We start from the raw sequence: 20463 nt of genomic DNA on the forward strand, positions 1-20463 counted from the left end.
TCACTCACTCTAGAGAACTTTAAAGGGGAACTCCAGTATTTTTAAACCTAGACCTTATTTCTGGCATGAAATACAATTATCTACTCACCGAGAACAGTGTGGCAGAAGTTGGTGTTCTTTGGAAGCTAGTTAGAAAACTCTGTTATATAGCTACTGTTATGTGGCTACTTGCAGCTATAGGAGAGCTAACAGAAAGAATTCTACACACACCTCTACTGGGACCACTTCATCGACGTGCATGGCTGTAGCACAGCTGAGTCACTCTGGTAAGAACGTCCATCTCACTCAAAGTCGTCGTTCATTGTCAAAATTTGATAAATATCCTGCCATGTTGCACAAAACTAGCAGTAGCAAACTCTGTGTGAAGTTAGCTGACTGTCACAGAGAAAGGGGGGCGTGTGGATGAAGTGGTCCCAGTAGAGTGCCTGTGTAGAAATCCCTTCGTTAGCTCTCCTATAGCAGCAAGTAGCCACATAACAGCACCTATGAGCTAAAAGAGCTATACACTCAAAAAAAATAACTTGTTCCCGGAACGTAATAAAATTATGGAAATAATTTCCACCTAAATAAAATGCTTTAATTTAGCAAGAAACAATTTTGTTGAGTGAACAAAATGTAAATATGTTGGGTCAACATGATGTATTTGCGTTACGGTTACTTAATTACCAGGGGTCAGTCAAACTAGATTTGTAAAGGTAAATGTAACATACTAACGCAATTTTCTTGTGCTATTTAAACTTGTATGATTTGATTAAGAGTTATTTAATTTAACAGGGTAGTTACAACTACTTTTTAAAAATCGTACAGTACATGAATTAATTGTGCTGAGCCAACGAAATAAAGTTAGGCTGAACTGGTTTAGCCTAAGAGAGTACCTTTGTCATAGGAAAATGAACATAATAGTAAGTATTCGGCAATTTTTTTTTTAACATGTACATATTCAGCAATGTAAACATAAATGTCAACCTACCCCCCCGGTGTCAAGTTTGGAAAAGGAAAACACAAAGCAAATTGGATTTGTTGGAATAAATTTTACCAGAAAAGGCAAAACTGACTTTCTGTTGCTCTGAAAATACAACAGCCTAAAACTTCAGTTTCCAACAGATGCATTATGTCAAGTATAAAAAAACAAAAACAGATAGACAAGCAAAAATTGTAACAACTGAAATTGGAGCCCACTGTCAAGTCTGCCCCCAGTTAACATCTTATATGCAACATCAACATATAAAATGTATTCATGTCAGTAAAACAAATCTACAGAAACAACATTTCTGGATTCTGCTCGGTAGCCATAAAAGCTCAAGAGGCTTTTGAGAAAGTCTGCAACATACATTCCTATACACAGACAAAACCATTTCACAACCGACATTAGGTGTCTACATTTAGAGCATTCGGATTACCAAAAAACACATCAAAGCTGGTTATAGTTATATGCAGAAAGTGGTCCTGGAAAAATGTTTGAGAACAAACTGAAAATACAGCATTGTGTATCCTTATATCTCAAGTGTCAAACAAAATAGTTTTCTTTTGAAAATAACACTTTTTTTAACCTTACCTTTGTTTAAAGAAACATTTCAAAACATTCTACTTTGTAACTCTGAAATAGCAACAGTTGGAAGTATTAAAACACAAACACAGCTTGCCATTTTAGTAAATACAGTAATTACGGGTAGTCAAATGGCTTCAAATACCTTACCATAAGGGGTTACTCTTATGGTAAGGAATTTGTAGTTTTGAGGATGACTAACGTGCAAGTAGAGTTTTCAGTGTTTGATTTTTTTTTGAGAGTCTGTTTCCATCAAGCTCCATGATGATCTTCTGCAAAGCTTCAAAGGTGTATCTCAGCTCTGGCGGGTAGCTGAGGTTAAGAGCATATACAAGCACAAACAACATCACCACAGCAAGTGGTACGTTTCCCAGCTCATCCAGAACTTGCACACCCTCCAGAACAATACCTACATCTTCTGGTTCACTACTTGGCTCTGCGCCTTCCTTGCAAATGACAAAGATTCCAAATGTGGTCTCCACCATTGCAGCTTCACTGCTTTCACCATCTGTGTTCTTCACAGAAAAAAAGGGGGAAATAGAGGATTTCTATGTAAAGATATGTCCCATTTCTAAACACACAAAACCACAAACTAAATTACATACCATGTATTCTTTCACAAGGTTCTCGGGCTCTTCATTCAGGTACACACACAGGGCTTTGATGATGCACTCTCCTCTGACATCAATGGCATCAGTCTGAGTATGTAGGACAATAAAAAAAAAAACTAAGCAACAAGTAGAGAAGATTTCACAAACAAAACATTGAATTAAACTTTCTTTCAAATGTAACATTCTGTATCGAGAAATTTTTATGATGTATGAATTTACAATATCCATGGGTGCATTGGTTTTATGTCCAAACAAGACATGTAATCATAGAAATATGTCAAATGAAAGCATGTGGCCCCAGGAAACAGCAACTACCATTGTGACATCTGCCCAAGGTTCACATTTTATCAGATCCTTCTTCAAAAAATTACATTAACCCCTCTCCATGTGGTTGTATTTCTCTCCACCCCCTTGACATTTCAAGCTTAAAACTTAATTTCATTAAGTTTTAAATATTAAAGTGGCACAGGTATGGCAGTTTCTATTTTTTCTATTATCATAACTGGGTGATGGGCATCATGATGCTCCTAATCTTTCCTCCTTGAACACCACCTTTCCTGCCAAACACCCTCATCAAGTTTGAAGAGTGAGCATCCAGCTCGGAGAAGAACTTTGACAGCAAACTCACGGTTGTAATCCTCTTAAATTCAGTAGTTAGCTAAAACGGGAAAAAAAACAAACAAAAAAAAAAAAACACATTAAATGAAGATGACATATTTCAATCAAAGTGAACGAGCGCTGTGCATTTATTCACCTACCTCACGTACACAGAAGAGAGCCGGCCATCTGGTTTTGAAATCAGAAATGAAGGGTGCATCACGAATAACTTCCTGCCTTCTGTGTGCAAAGGTCTTCTCCATCATTGCTGCCACTGTGTCCTCATTGTGCCTTTTCCTTACTTCTAAAAGCAGGGTCTCTCTTATCTTTTCCAGTGACTCTGCGGATTCACCAGATGGGTAGGTGGGGCAATAGTTTACTTCGGCTCTTCTGGGCTTCTTCACACCATAAGCAAGACTGCATTTGTCTGCAGGTTTATTTGTCAGGGAATTCAGTTCAACCTCTGGACACCCAAGTCGCTTGAGCTTCCTCCTGTAGTTACCAAGTTTGTACTTTAAGCTTACCTTCCAGCCACCATATCCAGTGGCAGAGCCTGGCTCTTTCAAACATGGATGACAAGGGCTTCGGCAACCTCCTCAAACTCATTGTCTGAGGGGTACACTTTGTATTGAACAATTTCTTCAGCTAAACTGTCAAGAATGGCAGTTTTAAGTCTCATGTCTGGATTCAATAAAGTTCCGCTTTCTTTGAATGCAGTATTGGCTTTGTCCAGCTTCATTTCACAATCATATGGGAATCGAGGAACCAGAAAAACAACAGGCCATCCAGAGGATCTTGAAGGGGTGGACTCAGGAGAAGACAAAATGTCCGTATCACACAAGCTACCAGATGAAAGTGATGACTCACCAGACCCTGATGTGGTGGGAGTGGTGTAGGGTGGAGGGGGTGAGTCACCAGGCAGGGCAGAGGCAGCTGAATCAAAGACCAGCTTTAAGGTACTTCTGTCCTGGATCTCTGCCATTGAAGTCAAGTTAGTAAATTCATTGCCAAACTCAGCATCCATAAATTGCAGCCACTACCCCACACTGCGTCTTTATGTGCTGAACAAGTTCGTCAACAGTCTCTGGAACCCCATCGTGCAGGGTAAGTCTCTGGGAATCGTTTTCCCCGAGGATGATTCTGAGCACTGGAGCAGCCATTTCACAACAATCTGTGAATAAAAACAAACACACATAAATACATATATAAAAATATATTTGTACAAGAGTACATCTTATCTAAGGTTGAGAGACTTATTTTCATTAGTTATTCTAAAATATACATTTAGATTAATTATTGTACATGAAATTTCTGTTAAAAAACCTTAAGCACAAAGCTGTGTCAGAGTTGAAGTACTCGTGGTCGGTCTTGATCATATATATATACACACACACACACACACACACATATATACATACATACACACACACACACACAAATAACCACAACCCTTTTTTTCTTAAATTCCAAGACAGCAGTGACAGTCCAAATAACATGAAAATTTAAATCAGAATTTCATCTTACCTTATACATGTGTCTTTTTAATGTCACCATTCTGAGAGACCCAACAAAGTAGTCTGCCAGAGGGTAGTCATCTGCTAGGTCACTAAGCTCAATCAGATCTACGTCTTTGGTTGGACAGCCCATGAGCTCAAAGGCTCAAAGGCTCTGTGATGCTCACTATACCACCCACTAAGTCTCATAAAAAGAAGTCTCTCCTGAATAACAACAATGTGAACGATCTGTCCAAAATCAGGAAGTCCACTTGTAGACCCATACACCTTTGGTTGACACAGATTTAGTTAAATGCACCTCTCTTGTACCAGGAAATTTTTGTTTAATATTCTCAACAATTTCGTCTTTCAAGACAACAGAAATGGTTGACACACTTGTCATCTCAAGCACAGGCTTTTCAAAACTGGATGCTCTCATGTGATATGAAATCATGAGCTGATGCTTAAAAGCTAGAGACAAGGGCACGTTTTTGAAGCAGTTGGAGTATCGAATGACATGCTTAAAAAAAAAAAAAAAAAAAACTGTGCTTAGCCTCGAATCGCATTGTCCAGAGACCAACAAGAGGACCAAACTTCCTGATGAGTGCAGGATTGTGCTCTAAGTAATGATGTTTGGGTAGCAGCTGCACATTAGGAAAGAGTTCTTGGTATCTTTTGCGGTGCTCTGAAATTTTGCACTCAAGGTAAGCAATGGAGTCTTCTGTGTGTGTTGGAGCAACCACCAGCTCTACAACATCTTTTAAAACCATTAGAATTTGTCATGCCATTTCATCTTCTGGCACCAGATGCCCAATGATGAAAGGAAGAAATCTTATCAGTGCCCAGTTCTCATGAGCATTCCCCCCCCGATTGTTTTTGAGAATGTACGTGGGATTACATGAGGCCTGTTAGTCTTGTCTGACCACTTGAAGGTAAAACTAAGGATAGATTTGTTTAGAAGCTCAAGACTGAAATATTTCTTGGATATCAGCAGCGATAAACAATGTGCAAGCTCCACAGGCAAAATGCCTTCAAACACATCATGCATGATATCTGGTGGATAACCTGTCAGAACACTAAAGTGGGCAAGGTTTTTGCTTATTACACACGGTCCTTTCACCCCAAAACAGCTTGAACTGTTCTGCTGTGCTGAATTTACATGGGAGTCATGTAGTTCTTTAGTCCTCATATCAAAAGCACCTGATCTCACATCGCTCGTTTGGATCTCTGCTCTTGTTGCTGTGCAGAATCTGCAGATGTTTCCACCAGAAAAACTTTCGTTAAAACCTGCGATACTGTGAGCACCGAGGTTATCTGTTGCAACAACTTGAATTGTGCCTTTAACACATTTACCAAGCAACGGAACAAAAATTCCATCCTGCTCAAGGGTTTTAACATCTTGAAGGAGAGGATGCAAGACATTGTCATAACCATACTTCTTCACATTATCAGATTTGCACAAGATTGCCAAGTAAATTGAGTGCTGAATGTGAGCCTGGAGGAAAATTACTCAGAGTCCAGTAGATACCACAGAGCTTGTGGTTCCTGCGTGAAGTACCCAGAGGATTGCATACCTCGAAATCATCGATGTACAAAGTTAGCAAGATTCTCAACTCCCTCCCTGAAAGAAAACTATTTTCCTGAAAGTGTGAGCCATCTTGAAATGATTTATAAGTATGCTGTTCTCCCGTTATCCCATGACTCTGATGTACTCTGTGGTTTTCAACAACTTTATCCATAACATCTTTCCTATTGAAGAGCTGTTGCAAGCTCTTCAGTAAAGACACGTACTGAAAGCTTTTCTTTTCCCTTTTATCGAGCATGTACTCAGTAGGCTCAATGACATTAAAGTTTTCCCTGTAAAACTTGTTTCGAAGATATGATGTACTCAAAGAGCCACCCTTCTCTATAGATTTTAGCAAGGGATGAGACATGGTGAGGGCTGTGGCTACTTCTTTTATCACTGACTTGTCAGGTATGGAACCATGTTTCTGAAACACAGCTTCAACAGTGCTAACAGAGAGATGAAATGCAGCAGAGCATAACAAATAGTGCATTTCTTCTAGAAACTCATCAACTTTTGTGCCTGGCACATGTGCAAAATGTTCTAGTTTAAGCAAAACTGCAGCAAAGTTCTGTTCAATTATGCCGGGCAGGATCTTGCTTATATCCACATCATTACTTGGAGATGCACCATCTAATTCCACTTCAGAGTCATCTGGGTTAAGTGTATTTTCCTCTACACCATCAGATGATTCTTGTGAAATTCTGGATGTTGTCACTATACCTGGTTTAAAATAATTTAATGTATGGGGGGTGTGTTTCCTGTTCTTGTGTGAGTGAAACGTTCCATAGATATTTGTTTTGAAAGTACAATCCCCAAACATACAGGTAACAGTTTCATGACTCTTAAAATGAATGCCAATATGTATGAAAAAAATCCCTCTCCGTAGAAATATTGAAACAATTACACAAAAGACAATGTGAGTGAGGATAGCTGTATAAGGTGATATCCTGTATAACTGACTTGCTCATTTCTGTGCTTGCACAGCAGCCTGATAAGGAGATATCTCTGAGAAAGACATGTTGTAAAACTAGGACCGCACCTACAACGGTCTTCTGAAAGTAACGCCTTATACCAGTACACATACGCACACACATAGAGGAAGAGATAAGATATTGACGCACACACATCTCATAAGGCGGAGACTGAACTCAAGTCTATATAACATCACACCCCTAGACAACGACAGAGCTTTTCCGTACTTTGTGCTGTTCGCATGCATTGTACTGAACTGCTCTCCGCACTTTGCAAACTGCGCAAATAAAACTGTGTTGATTCTTATATCGTCTCCTCTGTCTTCCTCCTTCACTGCATCAACGGACTCGGAAAGAGGTACAGGTTAACCTCAACAATTTTGGGGGCTCGTTCGGGATGTGGTGAGGAGAGGACGGAGTTCATTCGGATAAAAGATTCCTTCACGGTGACAGAGACGGGACACGAGCCGGCACGTTAACACAGAGGTAAGCAGAACCTGTTTTATCAAACTCTGCACATTGAATATTTTAAAACAACGTGTCCTGTCCTGAAACTGGTGGTTGAATCAGCAAAAGACGATAAGAATTAATGTCGAACTGCGTAAAAAAAAAAAAAAAAAAAACTATAAAAGAAAAGTGAATATAAAAAGAGGATAAAACAGACTGTCTTTGGTCGTGGCGGACCCCACCGGTTGCCTGACGAGGAACCGGAAGCCTGAGAGGCTGCTGGGTTAGAGTCCCGGGGAGGTGAAGACACCCCGAATTCTACTGGGTTTGAGTCCCTGGGGTTAGAGTCCCCTAAAGTAGTATACTCTACGGAGTTGGGTTAGAGTCCCTTGAGGTTATACTCCTCATAAATTCTTGAAGTCTGTTTGGGGCTAAAGTCCCCTATACTAGAGTACAGGAACAGGGTTCCTGAGGTATTTTTCTATAAGTGCATTTTGAAAAAGTTTGTGAAGATTTTAACGTGCTTTGTGTGTTTTGTATTTGTTTGAGAGAAATAAGGAGAAGCGGGCTGTGGGAAAAATAAAATTCTGAGGTGTCTAAAGGTGAATGGGTACATAAAACGGTGTCTTGACAAACTCGACAATCAGACAGAGGAAACCTAACGGTGATAACGTAATCTGTCTGAGCCATCGAAACCTAGCGGTGCTAACATAAGTGGCTTGGTTTGTCAAAAGGGTCAGTTGCTCGGGTGTTATGCCATACAAACTGACTGGCCGTTAATAAATCATCACCTTACAAGGCTTGTTGCTCGGACGTACGTCATACAAACCGGCTGGCCTCAGAATTTAGAAAAAGAGAAGTAAAATGGAGGGAGAGTTTGACAGGGAAATAGATGATGGGGGATGGGGCCCAGGTATGGGTGCCTGGAGGCCCCTCGAGCTGCAGTTAGAGAATACGTTAAAAGCAGCAGGGGCAGTGTTACCTAAAAAGGGTAGGGACAGGAAATTAGCCGACATAAAGGGACAAGTGGGACAATTGGTGAGATATAAGGGCAAGAAAATGTCAGACCCCGGTCCGTTAGGGGCCTGGTTGTGGGAAAAGGAGAAAGAATGTAAGGTGAGGAAAGAAGAGCTGGCAGAGCAGGGACAAAAGGCAGGTGTGCTGCAACGTTCAAAATTAAAAAAGGAGGCGAAAGAGCAGGAGGAGCGACGACGGGGCTGGTCTGAGCTGGCGGTCTTCTGGCAAAGTGTGAGACATCTCCATGAGAACGCAGGAAAACCAGGAGGCAAACAAATGGTAACTGCACCTGACACTCCTACATGGCCACCTCCATATGCACCGCCTGCTGCACCGACACCAGGGTTATATCCCACACTATATGTGACTAGTGGTACACTTCAGGTTGGATCCTCAGAAGAGACACTTGTAAGTGACAGTGTGACTGAAGCAGGTGCAGCCACTCCTACAGCATCAAGCCCTGAGACTTCAGTAAGGACAGGGACGACGTCCAAATCCTCTTATAACCCCTTCACAGGTGATAACCTTTCGGCGCCCCCAGACCCATTCTCGCAGAGACAGGCAAGAGAACAGGCTCCACAGCACACGGTAAAACGAAAAGTCACACCACAGCCACGGAGGCAGGTCATGAGGGGAAGTGAGATTTCAGATTGTGAGGAGGAAGCAGAAGCAGCAGGGACAGCTTCTTTTCAAGGAAAGGGACAGTGGGAAGGTGAAAGACAAGAAGTACCAGTAAGTTTTAGCTTGGCAGGATCATGGAGGGAAGAGGAGGAAGATTCAGCCGTCAGGAAAGAGAGAGAGCTAGATGAGTTATGTCGGAGAGAGATAGAAGAGCTCTGTCAAAAAAGGGACGGACTGATGAGAAGTGTAGAGAAAGAAATGAAGGTGGCAGAGGAACTGACAGATACGATAGGCAGAAGAGTTAGCCAGCGCCGACGTGGTGGGACAATCCTTCCGGTCACAATGTACCCACTAACAGCAGTACCAAGACAAGGTGACCGGTACCGACCATTTACTATAGGGGACATACAGGCCATAGTGGAGAAATTACCACCTGTAGCCGAGGGTGGAAATTTGTGGCTCAGCAAATTGGATTCTCTGACGGCAGGACAGAAATTGGCATTGGGGGACTTTAGAGCGATTACAGGACGATGCATGACGGGTGGGGACATGAGAGACATTGAGACTATCGCCCACACAAACAGGGTGACAGATGACACCCCTTTCACGCATCATAGCACTGAAATAGGGAAAGCTATGAGAGAAAAATATCCACTACCTAACGCCACCGTAATGCCAAAGATGAGATGGGACCCCAAACAAAATCCCAGGGAGTATGTGGATCAGAGCAAGGATTTATGGTTGAAACACACAGGATGCCACCCAGGGAGAGCTGGAGCTCAGAGAGAGTGGTTTAGACAGGCTATACTGGAAGGAGTGCCGGAGAATGTCAAAACAGCCATGGTAAATAACCCGGACATGCTCGGTAGTGAATCCCATGTCTGGGAGAAACACTTAATACACCACCTCACCCGTGCTCAAGATAATACACAGAAAGAACAGGATGACTTAAAAGAATTGCAGGTTCAGCTGTTAAAATTACAGTTAACGGAAGCCAGACAGAAATGTAATGATAAAAATAAAAAACAAAAAGGGGAAGCTGCGAAGGTCATGTTGGCTGCCGAGCCACCACAGGTTCCTGATTTATTTCCGGTCCCACCATGGGTACCGCAGCCCCCATCAGGCGGGAGAAGACATGGGGGAGGACCAATGCGGGGTGGAGGCTTTGGGGAAGAGGTCGGGGACTAAGGGGCGGTACAGGAAGAGGACAGTCGGGGGAGACTCGTTGTTGTTATCTCTGTGGAGACCCTAATCATTGGATAAGAAGCTGCCCACATAATCCAAGAGCACAGAAAGGTGTGGATAGTGGTCCTCCTGGGAGAGGCAGGGGTCGCGGCTCCGGACCTCCTGTTACTGCACCTATGTATCCTCAACAGCCTTGGGGAGCAGCTGCTGCTGGTCAGTTCCCATTGTGGGACAATGGGGAGAACCCTGACCAGTCCGGTCAGTATTGACACACCCCACAGAGACTCTCAGACAGCATCACTACGGCAGAACCGATGCTGTCAGTTCAGATTGAGAAAAAAGATCTGCCTTTCTTGGTTGACACCGGAGCCACATGTTCCACATTGAAAGTTGTACCATCTGGTTCCCTGTCATCGCATACCATCACGCTTATGGGCTTCTCTGGGGAGAAAAAGACACTGCCGTTCACTAAGCCGCTACTCACCCAGGTGGGAAAACAGACTGTGACACATCCATTTGTACATTCACCTTCTGTACCGATGAACTTGCTGGGAAGAGATCTCCTGATAAAACTGGGGGCCACGATACTCTGCAGCGCCGATGGCCTGGTTGTTGTCATGCCTGATGGATCTCATTTGCCGTGCTCTGGACCGATGGAGAACATCACTGGTCAATATCTTGTGCAGCCAGTGAATGAACAATACGCGGACATATACTGGGGTCTATTACAGCCGGAAACATCTGAGCGGCGTGGTATCCTCTCGGCTTACCTCCAGTGGAAACCCTGGATTTCCCAACTCGAACCCTATGTCTCACCTCCCGATTCCCCCCATGTTACTCTATTTTATGATGGGTTACAGACAGATTGGTATCAGGAAAATTTAGTGGTTTACCTGCATTGACTTGGCTAATGCATTCTTTTGTCTTCCCTTGGCGGAAGACTGCAGGCACATTTTCTCGTTTTCGTATCAGCACAAGCAGCTACAGTACACCAGGCTGCCACAAGGGTTCGCTTTGTCCCCAGGGATTTTTAACCAGGTTTTAAAAGATATCTTGAGTGATTGCCCACTACCAGAGCAGGTGACTCTCGTTCAGTATGTAGATGATTTGTTGTTGGCAGCGCCCACTGCGGCTCTGTGTTTGGAAGCAACTAAAAATGTCCTTTTACATCTTGCAAGAACAGGGTTCAAGGTCAGCAAAGCCAAACTTCAGGTTGCACGGCGGCAGGTAGCGTTTTTGGGCAGGCAAATTTCCCAAAAAGGAGCAGGGCTCTCCCCTCAGCACAGGTCTACTATTCTCCATCACACTAAGCCAGTGAAGGTAAAGGACATGTTGTCTTTCTTAGGGTTGACGGGCTATAGTAGGACTTACATAGCCAATTACACCGGCTTAACTAGACCTCTGCGGGCCCTAGTGAAAGAACAAGGCATGCGCAACCTGTCAGCGACCCTGAATTGGACTCAGGAGGCGGAGGAAGCCTTTATTGCACTAAAACAGGCCCTCTCCACAGCAGCAGACCTAGCTATACCCGATTATAGCTTACCATTCTACTTGGATGTCTCTGGAACAGAACTTTGCACTAATGGCGTCCTGTTCCAGAGAAAAGGGGGTGAGAGAGTAGTACTAATGTATATCAGTGTGATGCTAGACAATATGGAAAAGCGCCATCCTATGTGTACACAACAGGCAGCAGGGATAGCAAAGCTCATTCAAAAAACTGCACACATTGTCATGGGACATCAACTGCACATTCTGACCACACATAGCGTTGTGGCCTATGTGAACTCACAGACTTTTACGCTGACTGCTCTGAGACAAAGACGACTGAGCAAAATTCTCGAGGCACCAAACCTGACTTTCACTCATGAAGGCATAAACATGGCAGATCAGCTAGGAACAGGTGAGCCACATGAGTGTACGGACAGAGTGCAGAAAGAGGAGAAAGTACGACTGGACCTACAAACAGAACCGATACCAGGGGCCAGAGAACTGTACACAGACGGCTGTTGCTTCAGGGATGAACGAGAAGGACTGAAAGCAGCATATGCAGTTGTAGAGGACGTGCAAGGGGAACTGATCACACGATAAACAGAGAGACTGGAAGGACAGCAGTCAGCACAAAGAGCAGAAGTACTGGCAGTAATAGCAGCACTGAGGCTAGGGGAAGGGCAGGAAGTAAACATTTACACAGATTCAGCCTATGCGGCAGGAGCAGTACATGTGGAACTGAAACAGTGGTTGAGGGCTGGATTTCTAACCGCAACAAATAAACCCATCAGACAGTGAAGAGCAAATTGGCTAAAATCTGTGCACAGACCAAAATGAATTGGCTAGATGCGTTGCCCTTAGCCTTAATGTCCATCAGGAGCTCTGTTAATCAGTCCACAAGGTTTACACCACATGAGCTCCAGACAGGGAGAGCTTTTCCTGGACCTCAATCTAAGTTGCCAGGAACAGGACACATTGAACAACACCTAACCCACAAAATGTATTTCCATGAACTCCAAAGTCTCGTTGCAGAGTTCTCAAAGCAGGTGGCGAGTAGCCGAGGAGAGGGCCAAACAGCGCCGGCTCCAGAGGCTGAGTGGGTATTGCTGAGGGTCATCAAACGAAAGTGGTCGGAGCCAAGGTGGACGGGGCCCTATCAGGTGACCGAGAGGACCTCCCACGCAGTCCGAGTCAAAGGGAAAGGTGATACGTGGTTCCATTGGAGCCAGTGTGCGGCAGCCGAGGAACCTCAACGCTCCCTAGCAGCGACTCACCAGGCGCTGAAAGATTTGTACACTGTACCGGCTGGTACAGAGGAAAAGACCACCAACCAACAAGGGGCAGAATAATCCCCTGGTGGCATTTTGCAGGCAGAAGTAGTACACTTCTGCCTCCTTGCAACGACATCATTTACGAGCCGGAAGGGTGTTAGACCCGGGCTCCAACTCAACCCTCATCTGGAAACGTCAGCCCTCACCTTCTTCATATTACCAGCGACTGACTTTCCTTAAAGAGCACCCGGAGTTGTGCTTCTCAGAAGAACGGGACCAGATGACGTCATCGCAGTTGAATTCGTTTATTTTTGGATTTGTTTTAATCATAATCGTGTTTGCTTGGGCTTTGCTTAAACTTGCTCTTACAGGTCATACCAAATTATAATCATTGCAGTATCACCCTTATGTTATCTTTTTAATAATGTGTGCTATTTGCTAAGGAGTTGGGTAATGTTGACAAACTATAAGGTTTAAAGCTCCTCTAGGGGTAACCCCGCCTAGAGCACCCTGACGGATAAGGTCTGACTTACCAAGAAAGTTTTGCTTGCTATTTTTATCATACTTGAGACACAGTGAAACATATTAGAATGTTATTGTTTGAGAGTTGGAAAATTCTCACATGTTGTGCAGCCATCACGTGCGTGATTGTACCCCTGATCTTCTGGTTATGTGAACCCAGTCTCTAAAACAATGCATGAACACTCTGGGATTGACAATCCGCTGGATGAATGGCTGACCAAGGTGTTTGGGAAATGGAAGACTCTGATAATGTCACTTTTTGTATCTCTTGCTATATTCGTCGCTATTTTGGTGACTTGTGGTTGCTGCTGTATCCCATGTATTCGTTCACTTGCCAATAGACTTATAACTACCACTATAGAGGGGAAGGCTCCCTCCCCTTTGGTAATGCCACTGCTGAGCCCTCCCGATCCTGATATAGAGGAAGACGATATCATCAGAATGTCAGAGATTGTGTGATCACCTTGTAGTGATCAAAAGGGGGCGTGAAGTTTTTCAATTTATTTTTAGTCATGTATTGTTACTCAACTATTTGTGTGATCTCTTAATAGAGATCAAAAGGGGGTATTGTGAGTGAGGATAGCTGTATAAGGTGATATCCTGTATAACTGACTTGCTCATTTCTGTGCTTGCACAGCAGCCTGATAAGGAGATATCTCTGAGAAAGACATGTTGTAAAACTAGGACCGCACCTACAACGGTCTTCTGAAAGTAACGCCTTATACCAGTACACATACGCACACACATAGAGGAAGAGATAAGATATTGACGCACACACATCTCATAAGGCGGAGACTGAACTCAAGTCTATATAACATCACACCCCTAGACAACGACAGAGCTTTTCCGTACTTTGTGCTGTTCGCATGCATTGTACTGAACTGCTCTCCGCACTTTGCAAACTGCGCAAATAAAACTGTGTTGATTCTTATATCGTCTCCTCTGTCTTCCTCCTTCACTGCATCAACGGACTCGGAAAGAGGTACAGGTTAACCTCAACAACAACTAAATGTTTTCAATTCCAGGCGCTCCTGACAAGTTTGCTTAGGATGAACTTTACTTAAATGTATGTGCAAAGCATTTTGTGTCTTAAAATTGCAAGGACAGTTTAGATATGGGCACGAGTAACGTTGTCTATGACGGTGCTGTAGTCTTAAATGTTTAAGTAGATCATATCTACTGGAAAAGATACACTACACTCCTTGCACCGCCACAGAACAGTAAAATAAAGCATATCTGGGCATAATATTTAGCATTTTTCATTTCATTTCCCCTTTTCACCTACTTGATCTTAAACAGCTTGTCACTATATTTATTTATACACTTAAGTATTCAAATAATGAACCTGACACTAGCAGATGACTCCCTTTCTCCGCAGTCTCTCTTGTTTGATGAAGCCGTAGAAGAGGACACTTTCACAGGAGTTTGGCGAATGGTGATCTCTTGTAACACTACAGTGGACACTTACAGTCAAATTTCTGGAATAAATTGAGAGAAAAGAGACAGGATGAGGGAGCAATGTAATGACTTTACAAACAATCTTAGAAAGGGAGCTATGAATCTAACAATAGTTAATACAAAGTATAACTCTGATGCTTCTATTTTTTTAGATGGACAAATCCATGCAATATAAGCTTCCGTGTGTTTGTGGAACAACTAGTTTGAATGAAAAGCGACCGACAGATACGTTAGACATCCATAGAAAATTGTCATGTTATGACACCTGAGAAGTGTGCTAGGCGACGTCACCTAAGCCGGGCTATGTGCCGTCAGCAAAGTGAATAACAGACTGTAGAAAGCTCCGTAGCGCGAGGAACTGCTGTGTTCACGCTCTACATGGCTGTACCACTAGCACTGAGGTCCAGCTGGAGCAGCTAATGCTACGTCGAGTTGACAGAGAAACCCCGCCAAGGTGCCGGGATGCAATGGTCATTTCCAAACGAGCTAATGACTGTTAAGTGCCGACCTTTCCGCGGACTCCATGCGAAGCCAAGATGCGGATTGGGGGTATATTTATCACCACTATATCATGTAGCCAACATTCACCGACGGCAGGCGATTATCCCAGCTAGCCGCTGTCTGCATTAGCGTTTGCCATATGGTTTCTAAATGAGTCTGCGTGTTGTCAACAATGCCATCAACCTTAGGATGCTAGCTTGTGAGCCTAGTAAAGCTGTGCGCATGGTGACAGTCAGATATATTAATACACTCTAATAAAACGCCCAGTAACGAAAAAAAAAAACTAACTATCGTTAACATTTCTGCAACATTTCCGCTTTATTGTTGGCCTGTTCAGCTGCATTGTATGGGAATTTTATATACCTGGCTGAGATGCGGATAATCCCGTCCCACACGGCTGGCATGGCTCGGCTCAGGGTCGACTGGCACAGTCCTGATCGGTCGGCCAGCTCCCTTTGAAATGCCCCGGTTGCCAGGAACCCCAACGTGGTCATCACCTGTATGGGAACAGGCAGCGTATGGCTCCTCGCTGTGTTGCGCTCCAACGCCGGCCGCAGCTCTGCGCATAGCTCCAGGAGGATTGCCCTCGGGAACCTAAAGCGGCTGATGAGCCAGTTGTCATCATGTGCCAACAAATCATATCTGTCTCTAAATACACGCTCTCTCTCCTTATTGCACCATTTGCTATGTCTTCTAACACCGCTAAAGCAGCCATTGTTTTTAATAGTATGCATTGCACCACTTTGCGCATACTTTTATATCCACTCGTGTAATTACAGACACATGGGTGTGTTAATTGTTAGTCAGTGTTAATTGTTCATGTGTCTCAGATGTGCACATTCCTCATTCTGAGGACAAATTGTGTTTAAATTTATTCATTATAACAGATTCCCAACATCACCTGTAAGTGTCGCCAAAGAAACAACCGCTGTAGAAAAGTGCGTACGACAGCCCTGACATTTGCGTGAGGCATCGCACATTTCCACGGTCATTTCGCTCTTGATACATCTGATCGTTGACGTGAAAAAGTGTGTACGCCACTTTTTTGTGCGTACGTACCCTTTGTACATGAGGCCCCAGGTCTTCTCATGCACTTTGCCAGATCCTCACCTTAACTGAAGTATTCTACTCATGTCAAGTAAGTATTGTCAGGTTTTTTCCTCATGTTTTTCATAGTCACAGTCAGGTTTTGTTTTTGCCAAGAGTTTTTTTTTTCCATTGTTTAGTTTTTGTTTTTTTTTGTTGTAATTTGAAAAAAATCAAGTTTTTTTTTTTTTATTTGAAATATCTGCATCTGGGTCCTACCTTCACCACGCCACACAACACCCACCCAACGTGACAACAACTTTGTTTGCTACAACCTCAGTGTTGTTTTGTGTGAGTCTGTGTAGGACCTGTATAAAATCTTACAGAGGTGGGAAACATTGGGAACCTCAGTTTGCATCTCCTAGACCACATTATAGCAAAATATACATGGGCTGTCACCTTATCGTGGTGGGGGAGTTTGCGTGCCCCAATGAGTCTGGGAGCTATGTTGCCCGGGGCTTTAAGCCCCTGGTAGGGTCACCCAAGGCAAACAGATCCTAGATGAGGGACCAGACAAAGAACAGCTAAAAAGACTCCTTATGATGAACAAAAAATTTGGACCTCGTGATCCCTTGCCCGGATATGGGACACCGGGGCCTCCCCCCAGAGCCAGGCCCGGGGGTGGGGCCCGGCAGCGGGCGCCTGGTGGCCGGGCCTGTGCCCATGGGGCTCGGTCGGGCATAGCCCGAAATGATGACGTGGGTCCCCCTTCCGACGGGCTCACCACCCGTGGGAGGGGCCAAGGGGGTCGGGTGCGATGTGAGCTGGGTAGCAGCCGAAGGCAGAGGCCTTGGCGGTCTGATCCTCGGCTACTGAAGCTAGCTCTTGGGACGTGGAATGTCACCTCTCTGTTGGGGAAGGAGCCGGAGCTGGTGCGCGAGGCTGAGCGGTTCCGGCTAGATATAGTCGGACTCGCCTCGACGCACGGCTTGGGCTCTGGAACCAGTCCTCTTGAGAGGGGTTGGACTCTCTTCCACTCTGGAGTTGCCCGTGGTGAGAGGCGCAGAGCAGGTGTGGGCATACTTATTGCCCCCCGGCTGTGTGCCAGTACATTGGGGTTTACCCCAGTGAACGAGAGGGTAGCCTCCCTCCGCCTTCGGGTGGGGGGACGAGTCCTGACTGTTGTTTGTGCCTATGCGCCAAACAGCAGTTCAGAGTACCCACCCTTTTTGGAGTCTCTGGGGGAGGCACTGGAGAATGCTCCTACCGGAGACTCCCTCGTTTTTGCTGGGGGACTTCAATGCTCACGTGGGCAATGACAGTGAGACCTGGAGGGGTGTGATTGGGAGGAACGGCCCCCCCGATCTGAACCAGAGTGGTGTTATGTTGTTGGACTTCTGTGCTGGTCATGGACTGTCCATAATGAACACCATGTTCAGACATAAGGGTGTCCATATGTGCACTTGGCACCAGGACACCCTTGGTCGCAGTTCGATGATCGACTTTGTGGTTGTATCATCGGACTTGCGGCCGTATGTCCTGGACACTCGGGTGAAGAGAGGGGCGGAGCTGTCAACTGATCACCACCTGGTGGTGAGTTGGCTCCGCTGGTGGGGGAGGATGCCGATCAGACCTGGCAGGCCCAAACGTATTGTGAGGGTCTGCTGGGAGCGTTTGTCAGAATCCCCCGTCAGAAGGAGCTTTAACTCCCACCTCCGGCAGAGCTTCAACCATATCCCGGGGGAGGTGGGGGACATTGAGTCCGAATGGGCCATGTTCCGTGACTCCATTGCCGAGGCAGCTGATCGGAGTTGTGGCCGTAAGGTGGTCGTGCCTGTCGTGGCGGCAACCCTCGAACCTGCTGGTGGACACCAGTGGTGAGGGAAGCCGTCAAGCTGAAGAAGGAGTCCTATCGGGCTTTTTTGGCCAGTGGGACCCTGGAAGCAGCTGATAGGTACCGACAGGCCAGACGGGCCGCGGCTTCGGCGGTTGCTGAGGCAAAAACTCGGGCCTGGGAGGAGTTCGGTGAGACCATGGAGAACGATTTCCGGACGGCCTCGAAGAGATTCTTGTCCACCATCTGGCGTCTCAGGGGGGGGAAGCGGCTCACAGTCAACACTGTTTACAGTGGGGACGGGGCTTTGCTGACCTCAACTAGGGATGTTGTGAGTCGGTGTCTACCAACACGTGCTCGGAAGAGGCAGAGTCGGAGAGCTCGGAGACGGGGCCTCCCATTTCTGGGGCTGAGGTTGCCGAGGTGGTCAAAAAGCTCCTCAGTGGCAAGGCCCCGGAGGTGGATGAGGTCCGTCCTGAGTTTCTCAAGGCTCTGGATGTTGTAGGGCTGTCTTGGCTGACACGCCTCTCCAGCATCGCGTGGACATCGGGGACAGTGCCTCTGGACTGGCAGATTGGGGTGGTGGTCCCCCTCTTTAAAAAGGGGGACCGGAGGGTGTGTTCCAACTATAGGGGAATCACACTCCTCAGCCTCCCTGGTAAGGTCCATTCGGGGGTATTGGAGAGGAGGATCTGTCGGATAATCGAGCCTCGGATTCAGGAGATGCAGTGTGGCTTTCGTCCTGGCCGTGGAACAGTGGACCAGCTCTATACCCTCGGCAGGATCCTGGAGGGTGCATGGGAGTTCGCCCAACCAGTCTACATGTGTTTTGTGGACTTGGAGAAAGCGTTCGACCGTGTCCCTCGTGGAGTCCTGTGGGGGGTGCTCCGGGAATATGGAGTGCCGGACCCCTTGATAGGGGCCGTTCGGTCTCTGTATGACCGGTGCCAGAGTTTGGTCCGCATTGCCGGCAGTAAGTCGGATACGTTTCCGGTGAGAGTTGGACTCCGTCAGGGCTGCCCTTTGTCACCGATTCTGTTCCTAACTTTTATGGACAGAATTTCTAGGCGCAGCCAGGGCGTTGAGGGTGTCCGATTTGGCGACCTCAGAATCGGGTCTCTGCTTTTTGCAGATGATGTGGTTCTGTTAGCGTCGTCAGGCCGTGACCTTCAGCTCTCACTGGAGCGATTCGCAGCCGAGTGTGAAGCGGCTGGGATGAGAATCAGCACCTCCAAATCCGAGACTATGGTTCTCAGCCGGAAAAGGGTGGAATGCTCTCTCCGGGTCGGGAATGAGATCCTTCCCCAAGTGGAGGAGTTCAAGTATCTCGGGGTCTTGTTCACGAGTGAGGGACGAATGGAGCGGGAGATTGACGGGCGGATCGGTGCGGCGTCTACAGTGTTGCAGGCTCTGCACCGACCCGTCGTTGTGAAGAGGGAGCTGAGCCAGAAGGCGAAGCTCTCTACTTACTGGTCAATCTACGTTCCCATCCTCACCTATGGTCACGAGTTGTGGGTAGTGACCGAAAGAACAAGATCGCGAATACAAGCGGCCGAAATGGGTTTCCTCCGCAGGGTGTCTGGGCTCTCCCTTAGAGATAGGGTGAGAAGCTCAGTCATCCGGGAGGGGCTCGGAGTAGAACCGCTGCTCCTCCGCATTGGGAGGAGTCAGATGAGGTGGCTCGGGCATCTGGTTAGGATGCCCCCTGGGCGCCTCCCTGGGGAGGTGTTCCGGGCACGTCCCACTGGGAGGAGACCCCGGGGAAGACCCAGGACACGCTGGAGAGACTATGTCTCTCGGCTGGCCTGGGAACGCCTCGGGGTCCCCCCGGAAGAGCTGGAGGAAGTGGCCGGGGACAGAGACGTCTGGGTTTCTCTACTCAAGCTGCTGCCCCCGCGACCCGACCCCCGGATAAGCGGCAGATGATGGATGGATAAAACCATCAAAACCATCTGACTTTATAATGAATGCCGTACCTGACATTGTACTCAAATCTAAATGTTTATGGCTGGTTTATGGCATTATTAGGCAGAGAATGCATGTGAGTGTGTATTCATGCATAGATCCATATATGTAATATAAGGGACTTCAGTTCACTGCAGAAGTGCCATGCTATGATGGTAATGGAAAGAGCAGAGTAATGAAGGAATTGATCTCTACCCTGCAGTAAGCGCGTGACATTTCAGCCAAAGCCGAGAGCATCTCACCTTCCCATACACTTACCTCCCCCTCCTAAAGACCTCTCTCACTTCTTCTTTCTTCTTTTGACCCATTACCTCTTAAGTTCGGTCCGCTTTTACTTCTGCAG

The sequence above is a fragment of the Leuresthes tenuis genome, unplaced genomic scaffold, assembly GCF_036924035.1.
Source record: "Leuresthes tenuis unplaced genomic scaffold, fLeuTen1.0.hap1 SCAF_8, whole genome shotgun sequence".
NCBI lineage: Eukaryota > Metazoa > Chordata > Actinopteri > Atheriniformes > Atherinopsidae > Leuresthes > Leuresthes tenuis.